The following is an 8945-nucleotide window of genomic DNA, read 5'->3' as shown; positions in this document are numbered from 1 at the left end:
AAATAAATTTTAGAATCACCTATTTACTATAATTACTACAATTTAATAAAAAAAAGGATAGCTGTAATTTTTTTTTTTTTTTGTGTGTGTGTGTTTGTTTTAACATTTTATTGCATATTTTTTAATAATGAAAAAACATATTACATTAACTTACAGTGACATATTTTTGTTAAAAATGGAAAATAAACTCCTTAAAAAGACTGATTTATTAATATATCAACTATATTTAATGTTAAAAATCTGTGTATTAAAATTTCAGATGAAACTTTCTTTTGACTTAGGATTTATGTTTTTCTAGGTATGGGATGCTGGTCTGAGGGTTCTCTATGCTATAGGACAATGGCCAGGAAATACTCATGATGCATTTATATGAAGTGGACTGAAACAAAATCTAGAAAGTATTTTGTCGCATCATGCATATCTTTGGGAGATAGTGGATTATATTCCCATTTTATCACGGGAGTATCTCTATAATGAGAAGCACAGAAAAGTTTGTGCAGCTATAGAGATCAAATCAAGATTTAGGGTACTGCACGATACTGGTGGAACACTATTGTATTCACAAAGCAAAATATGTAAAATGGTCATATCTGGTGGCCATTTTACATAATATATGCTTAAGGTATTGTGTTGAAAATCCTGAGATTGATGTGTTTGAAGTTGATGAATTGGTACCTTCAGAAAGTTTTCAGTCAGTGCATGTTGAAATTGCATTGCACAATGAATTATCTTTAAATTTTGAAACTTGATAATAAAAACCCAAAGTGGGCAACAATGAACCTCTGGCAAAGGTGAAACCCCCTTCATGGATAATAAAGAATATATTATGAAAAAAAATTACTTTCATAATATATTCTTGGGGACCCACAAGCCATGGTTTATATTTAAACCTCTAACTAAATGCACAACCCTAAATGATTTTAATTGATAATGATAATCCTAAATAATTTTATTAGTCCTGGTTTCAAATGCATACTGACAACCTTTATCATTATTGTTCTTCCCTCTGAATTTGTTTCCATCATTTATGTTTAAAAACTCTTGACTACCAGAAATAACTTAATAGGCTCGATATATATATATTTTAGTGTTGGTATGCCAGTCATGATTTACAATAGTAAGTCACTATAAATTAGCATTGCACTTAATTTATCTTAAACTTAGCAATAAGATTTACTGCATCGAAATTCAGTTTCTTCCAAAAAGTCAAATGTTTCCCTTTCGTGGGACAAGATAGAAAATTTCCATGTGACAATACACATTTAATAGCATAAGAACGTCATGCTTATTTATTATAGTACAAATTAAAACTGACGTATTCTGTCAAAGATATTTAAATGTATTTCCTAAAAACAATTATTTCACTCTATACTGTTTATGTATTATGTTTACTCTATACTGTTTATGTTTTCTTGGGGGTGGGCAAAACAAATATTGGACAGTTCAATTTTCCTCCACCATTCCTGTGAGCGTATTCTTCGATTAAGCAGGGTTTTGATCCAATTCCTGATTAGCATAATATGTAAAGAATAAACAGCCTATGATTTATGCCTCCATATCCTCTTGTATTATTTAAGGAACATACATTTTCCCTTTAATTCTAGATTTTAAAACATTAAAGTAAGGGAAAGATTGTTTGCTGAATTTAGATTTATATCATCATTACGCATTCACTATAATAACTTACTGCATACTTACCTCAGTGGGTTTACCATTAAAAGAAATACATTTAAGTAAAATCATGAGTGTATAATAAATTGTTTTTCAGCCAAAAAAGAGAAGGGGGAAAATAAATACAGTTTGATTCACTTCATTTTTAGTAGGCGACTCAACATTGTTATTGTAAACTAGACATTAGCCATACTTTAATAGTTGTCATCTCTGTATTTTTAGAACTTCGAAATTAGAATGTCAATTTTATCTGCCATTGTTATGGAGCTGTAGGATATCGAATGTTATTTCTTCAATGATAAAAAGAAATGAAATTTTTAATACCACATTTCATTCATATAACTTATTAACATAATTGAAAAACAATTTAATTCATTTCGTGTTATATCTGAAAATTAAAATTTGTAATACATTGACTAAAGATTCTTACAGGTCTTATTCCCATTTTCCTCCAGGAAAAAGATAACTGCTGTGTAAAATGCATAAATATTTTCACGAGACTTATAATAGTGGTATTAGAATTATTATAATGTTTATGTCATATAATGGATCTGTGAATTTCTTTTAAATAATTTTTATAATCACAAAATTTTATAAAATTAAGAAAGTAGTAAATTTTACAATTAAAATCTGAATCCCACACTGCAGAAATACATACAAGAATGAAAACACTAATATTTGAAATGCATGATTTATTTTTTTAATAAATTAATAATTATATTTTGATTTTCTATGACAGCAGACTGATTTGCAACTGATTGCTTATACAAGTCACATATTTCACACAGTACATTAATATATTCTTCTGCATTTCAATTATTTCCTTTTCTGCAGCTGTAATATCATCTCTCTTCCTTTTTTCTCTTCGGTCTCCTGCTTCGAATAGTTGAGCTTCTATCTGTGGGAAAATTTTAAGATATTCATTCAAATTCAAATATTCTTAATTTTTATATTTCATAATGTTAAACACTTTTTATAATTAATTAAACAATGAAACTTCTCTAAAAAGGAACAATTCATAATATTGGTTTCTTTAACTTTCAATTTTTTTCCCTTTATAATTTTTAAGACTGTTTATAAATCAAGAGGATTTAATGATTATTACTTTAAATTCTTAAAATCTTGTTGTTAAAAAAGACATACTCTGTATATAATGTTTGCAATAAAGAATTGAAATAACTTTTATATGAGAAATATTAATTTACATCTGTTATAATTAATTTATACCAGCGGTTCTCAGCTGGTGGTATGCAAAGAAACAAAGTATTTTTAACTATTAAATTCAAAAATCTCATAAAGAAAAGAATAGTTAATAGAAATTTCCTTTGATCGAAATTGACTTGAAGATTTGGAAAATGACACATTTGTTAACTTTTGGCTGAACCGAAAAAAAGAATTTAAAGGCATTTCAAATAAAGCTATCAAATTTGTATTGTCTTTTCGCACAACCTGTTTGTGTGAAAAATGATTTTTTCCATGTTAAATTTGAAATATAAATACTCATCAAAATAAAAAGTGGATCCTAATTTACCATTAAATGAAATAAGAGCAGACATAAAGAAATTAAATATTAAAGTATTATAACTGAAATTTTGATAATCAAGTGAATAATTAATTTAATTTTGATAATTAAGTAATCATCAGTTTTTAATCTAATAGTTTTTTATGTGTACATAATTAATGAAAATAGCAATATATATATATATATATGTTTTTAATATTTCTATTGAGGAATTGAAAAATAATCATTGTAAAATTAGTGGTGGTATTAATGTTTTTCAGTTTTTGCTTAGATGGTACACTACAGTCAAAAGGTTGAAAACCGCTGATTTATACCATTAAAGTTTTTCTGTTGGGAGAAAAAGGAAAAGAAGAATCCAGAAAACAGATTTTATGTAATAGATACAAACTTGTCATTCCTAAATGCCATTGCAGATTTCCTCGTGATAAAGGTGTGGAATTTTCTAATGTAAAAAAGAAAAAAGCATAAAATAAGCACAATTTACTTAACAATCTTGACTGAAATATACATGCTTTCAGAGATAGCATAAAGTAAGAAAAGTTTACTCAACAATCTTGATTGAAATATACATGCTTTCAGAAATAATATACAAAGCATACTGCATAATCAAAGTTATGAGTTTATATACTATGAGATACTATACATGTTTATAATATACCACGTTCCTGTACACCTAACACCTCTTCCACAATTTTCTATACAATTCATTAAAGATAGTTCCTGAAACATAACTGACTTAAGAGAAACATGCATACTTCTAATTTATGCATAATAATTTGACAAACATTGATTTCAGGTAAAGAGCTACATGTATTATATCAAAGAAAGAATGAATAAGTGTAATTTGCCTTTATCCTACAAATACTTAAAAACATTTACATTAAAAAAAATGAATTATACATAATGGTAGCAAATTTTTAATGAAAAACAAAACAAGAGTTGAAAACTTAATGCAGTTTTTGTCAATATTTTACTCTCTTAAAATTTATATAAATGTATAGAAACTTGAAATGCATACCGCATTTGGCTGGAAAACTTGTGGTATTGTGCTGCACTCTAGGGAAAGAAAAAAAGTATACAAGGAAGCAATCATAAGAATAAAAGATATTTGCATATTATTGAAACCACCTTAATAAAGGTTACCAAATTTTTAAAAATGTGCCAAACTCTGGCAACGATTATGCATCAAAATTTTTCAGATAACATGCTCATGACAATTTTTCATTCAAGCAACGTCACCATTTTCATATGTGTTTCTTATGTTGTATTTCAAGTTCCAATCGATTTTAGATATGAATAGTTGTTTTAGATTAATTTCAGATTTAAAATACTGCTTGTGGAGCTTACCATCAAAAGACGAAGCTGTGTTAAAAGTTCTGCAGGAATAGAACATTTTAGTACCAAAATTTCTAATGGAAACAACTATGAGATGAATTTGGTACATAGACAAGGCATGCAGTATCAAATTTATGTAATTCTCTGATTTTTTTTTTTTTTAAGTGAAAACAGATCACTTGGCACAAGTGTTAAAAAATTAGACAAAAAATTTGTGGAAAATGTATTTTTTTTAAACTATCATATAATTTTTATTTAATAATTCAAATTTGTATTTTAAAATTTGTTAAATTTTTTTTCCTTTGATATGTTGATAACATTTTGCCAACTTAGATAAATATTGATAGTTTGGTTATGCTAAAAGCAAGCTGCAAAAACAACGTACTTCTCCTGATAAGTATTTTTCTCTTTTCATTTATAAAGACCACCAAACTGATCCAGGTGTTTGTGTTAATACGTAAGTACCAAAAAATATTGAAGAATGCACAATGAAAGATGGCAACCAGTATGGTAAAAGATATAATTAATATATGCAATGAAAGAAATCTTATTAAAAGACGACTTTCATTATCAGCAGAGAAGCATGACACAGTTACAGTAAAGAAATTAAGCTTTTGTTTCTGCACTTGTAGCTTTTAATAACCAAAAATTGTTTTTTGAAATTTTATGAAATAAATAAATCTGAACATAACTGATATCAAATGAGAATGGGTCCAAACTTTCACTTAAGAAGCAGAAAGTGTACTGTAAATGCACAATATAATGAGCAGAACACAAAGCATAATTTATAAATTAACCTTTACTCTGGATGTATATATTACATTAATATCACATTAGAATTATCAGGGTTTCATATAATTTTTTATTTATTGTATTACATTGAAATACCTTTAATTTCATTTTTATATTTTCCTAACGATGTACAATATAAATCTAAAAATTGCTCTTAACTGTTTCATCACATAATGAATGTCTAAGGGAAGGAATGCCTGCATGGAAGACTAAGGAAAACTTAGTATTCATGTTATACATTGAAAAAATGAAGAAAACACTCATGCAGCCAGCCTTTTTCACCTGGATTTAAAGAGAGACTGGGATAGCGGTGTTCAGCAGGCTTATCTGCTTGTAGATAGATGGGCTTATTAATTACTATATAATTCAAGAACTAGTTAATTTTCATATGGTAAACATGCCTACTGTCACTGAAGAATCATGCATCTGCATTAAACAATAAAAATATAACACAAATTTGAATTTTAAATTAAACTTACTATTAGAAGAATTAAAACCAAATGCTGTAATTTGAAAATGGGAAAAAAAATGTGGTTTATATTTGAAAAAGCAAGTATTTTTGTTTGAAAAGTAAAATATATTTTACACACACCTGTTGCTCTAGATTACTTTGGAGGGAATTTTCTATAGGATAAAGTAAATAAAGTTGTACACATTAAAAGGACTGGAACTTTTTCAGGACTGGAACAATTCATTACGCCACACTACAACGCAGCAAACACTTGACCATAAGCTCAGAGAAATCATGGGAACTGATGTTTTCTGTCAGTCTCATTGGATATTGATGTAGTTTATCGGACAAGCTCTCCTAGCACGAGAGCAAACCAGCTCCCCATTGCAATTTTGACGTCATCAGTTACCAGAGCGGTAAAGCGTTGCACTTGAATTCGACTTTAGCAGACGATAGCAGGAACGCCTCTTGCGAGCTAAAATTTGCAATTTATCAGAGCGTTGCATTTGAATTCGCCCCTAGGGGGCAACGTGTTTAGTGTGTCGCCCATCGGCGCAGAAAGACTTAGCGGGTGCAAAACAAGACATCTGTCTACTTTGTCTGTCTGTTGTGATTGCAATTATAGAGTTTGTGTGTGTGTTGAAGGTTGAAGTACGTGCGGTATAAATTGAGGGTACTAAAATATAGCAGTAAGTTAAAAAAATGTGAGTAATAAAAGCATTCTTTACCGTGATAATTTGTTTTATTGAATATGCAGTCGACCATTTATTAACCAAGTCAAGTTCTTTGTTGGTGTGAGAGATTTTGTATTACATTAATATATTAATAGTGCCATGCCGCACATATAAATCTTTCCTTGTTACTGTCGAAAGGTAATCTGTTTAAAATTATAAAGTGCATCCGAAGTAATGTGACCAAACGAATGCGATATTTTATTAAAATTATCACGAAGATTAATATTTAAACTCTTTCACTGGTAAAGCATATTTCTGTTCGATTAGCACATTTGGTGTCTTGTAAATTTAGCTGGGGCTGTATCTGGCTGCCCGTTTTTCGTATGCTTGGAAGCAGCCGCTTTATGCCTCCCTAGTACGGTTTTTGCAATTTAAATGTATTAGATAATTTGTTTTCAGCTCATAATAAAAGGAAATGTTTTTCAGAAATTGCTTTGCAAAATATTTCAAAACTAGTAACATTTGTGGCCTGTAATATTTTTAATTCATGATATGTAAAATTCACATAATTGGAATAAAGTTCTGAAAACGTTTTCAGTTTTGGTGTAAAAAATATTACATTGCATTTATATTTTCAATTTTATGACTTGAATAGACCAGTCCAGTCAGTGGCCAAATGTTTAAGAATGCTGAATGTTGGTTCTTGATTTGTATAACAAGACAAAATTAAAATACATTGTTATATTTTGACAGTATGCTAATTTGGGAAGAGTTACCTGAAACAAAATGTTGAAATTTCGGGTCTTGTATCTCGCTGTAAAATAACTACTGATTGTTAAAGAATTAAGTTATGGAAGTATATGATAGTAATCAGGGTAGAATATTTGAAGTTTGTTTATTCTTTAATAACTTAGTAGGCAGATGTCAGGTTATTAAGTTTACTATTATGATAATAATTATAAGCATAAAACTCTAAAACGTTTCTTGCTTTTATGTTTCTGAAAAGTCTGGAAATATCTCTAATTATCAAATTAATATTTATTCAGGAGTCTACCAGTAGCTCCTTGATAGTTGACATATATTGGTAAAATCCTAGGAAAGCCCACACCCTTGGTGACAAACTGGAAAAGTGCGCACTGCTTACCGCATTTTTCAAAATTGCCAACTTGAAAATAACAAGTCGAAGAATTGCACAAACTTGGTATCCATGTACACATTAACCTATTTTCACTTAAAACATCAGAGAATTGCACAAACTTTGCATTGCACACTCCCTTGACTTTGTCCATGTACACATCGATATGCACCAGAACTAAAATCATTCGCGCCAAGGGTGTGAGCTCCGCTAGGATCCAACCACCTATATTTAAATCATAGTAGAACTGGCTACATAGTGATTCCATGGTTTTCTCTATGTGCAGAAGGAATGAAGACAATTTCTCATAAAACAGTCTTTGTGAAGGTATCTTTTTCAGTTTAAGTATTTTTGCAATCTCTGGCTAAAATAATAAAGTGTTATTTAGAAATTGGCTCAAGAAAATATCTATTGTGGTGAGGAGGACCTGAAGGCCTTACTGGTAGAGAATTGCAATTTACCGTGTAAAGCTGAGACTAAAATGCTTTTAATATGCTAAATTCAATAAAATATATCTTATTAAATATTGAACAGAAGTTTATTGATACATCTTTGTTAAAGTGGCCAGCATGTAAGCCCTTGGCAACATTTAAAATTTCTGCGATAAAATTATGTGCAATATAAAATTAAACATTTGTTAACAATTTTATGTGTATACTGTATGTTGTCGCCAACAAAGTCTGCTTGGCGAGATTTGCGCCAGCGAAACGGAAAAGTACCAAGAAAGAATAGGTTTATTTTTTAACTTCAAGGGCATAAGTTTAATTTAAGTATTTGGTGCATGATAATTATTCTATCCTTTTGAAGCATAAAATATAGCGTCATAAAACTACCTCATAAAAATGCCAAATTTTGTGTCAGGAAAACAATATTTGCAGGAAGTTTTATTTAATTATTTTGTTGGAATGAAAAAAGTATTATTGAATAAAATTCCTTGTTCAACACTCTTGAAATTGGCTGCTGCATTCAATCGTACTCAATCATGCATTGCTCTTTGATTACATGCAATGCATATTGTCCCAAAGCAATTAAATTTGGTCTGTGAATTGCAAAAAAGAGGATATTGGCTAATCATTGGTATATGGTAACAGGTAGTTTGGCGACATTTTGCTAAGGCAATAAAGAGTACTAGCTAGGACTTTAGCAGTGTACATGGATAACATCAAGGGTGTGCGCAGTGCTACTTTTGTGCCATTCTGGGATGTTTTTTTAAGTGAAAATAGGTTGACGTGTACATGGATGAGACCGTGTATGTGCAGTTCTTAAAAACGCGGCAGGCAATGAGCGATTCTGCGCTTTCTCCCAATTTCGCACCTAATCTTCGTCATGATTAGGCACTATTATAATATACACTGATTTCCTTAA

The 8945-nt window shown here is 29.5% G+C and overlaps 1 protein-coding gene and 1 long non-coding RNA gene across 5 annotated transcripts in view; one reads left to right on the top strand and one right to left on the bottom strand.

The window, feature by feature from the left end:
* Nucleotides 1-2346: 2346 nt before the first annotated feature.
* Nucleotides 2347-6099, bottom strand: LOC118200313 (uncharacterized). 2 transcript variants are annotated; one of them, XR_004760070.2, is made up of 4 exons: nucleotides 5913-6099; nucleotides 4212-4249; nucleotides 3582-3635; nucleotides 2347-2569 (listed from the first exon to the last, which is right to left on the bottom strand). It is a non-coding gene; the product is annotated as an uncharacterized LOC118200313 (long non-coding RNA). The 2 variants fall into 2 exon arrangements; XR_015040653.1 differs by lacking the exons at nucleotides 4212-4249; nucleotides 5913-6099 and having other exon boundaries at nucleotides 3582-4205.
* Nucleotides 6100-6345: 246 nt separating this feature from the next.
* Nucleotides 6346-8945, top strand: part of Polr3B (RNA polymerase III subunit RpIII128) — a 123408-nt gene continuing 120808 nt past the window's right edge. Inside the window, exon 1 of one of the 3 annotated variants that reach the window (XM_085814884.1) lies at nucleotides 6346-6475. The gene's annotated coding sequence lies outside the window, so the exon portion shown is untranslated. The remainder of the gene's footprint in view (nucleotides 6476-8945) is intronic. The other 2 variants (XM_085814885.1, XM_085814886.1) reach the window with 2 other exon arrangements.

This window comes from Stegodyphus dumicola, chromosome 4 (genome assembly GCF_044657685.1).
Source record: "Stegodyphus dumicola isolate Sdum_Otavi_A_Nest chromosome 4, ASM4465768v1".
Taxonomy (NCBI): domain Eukaryota; kingdom Metazoa; phylum Arthropoda; class Arachnida; order Araneae; family Eresidae; genus Stegodyphus; species Stegodyphus dumicola.
Note: the sequence above shows the minus strand (reverse complement) of the source record. Positions and strands in the feature narration are given on the sequence as shown.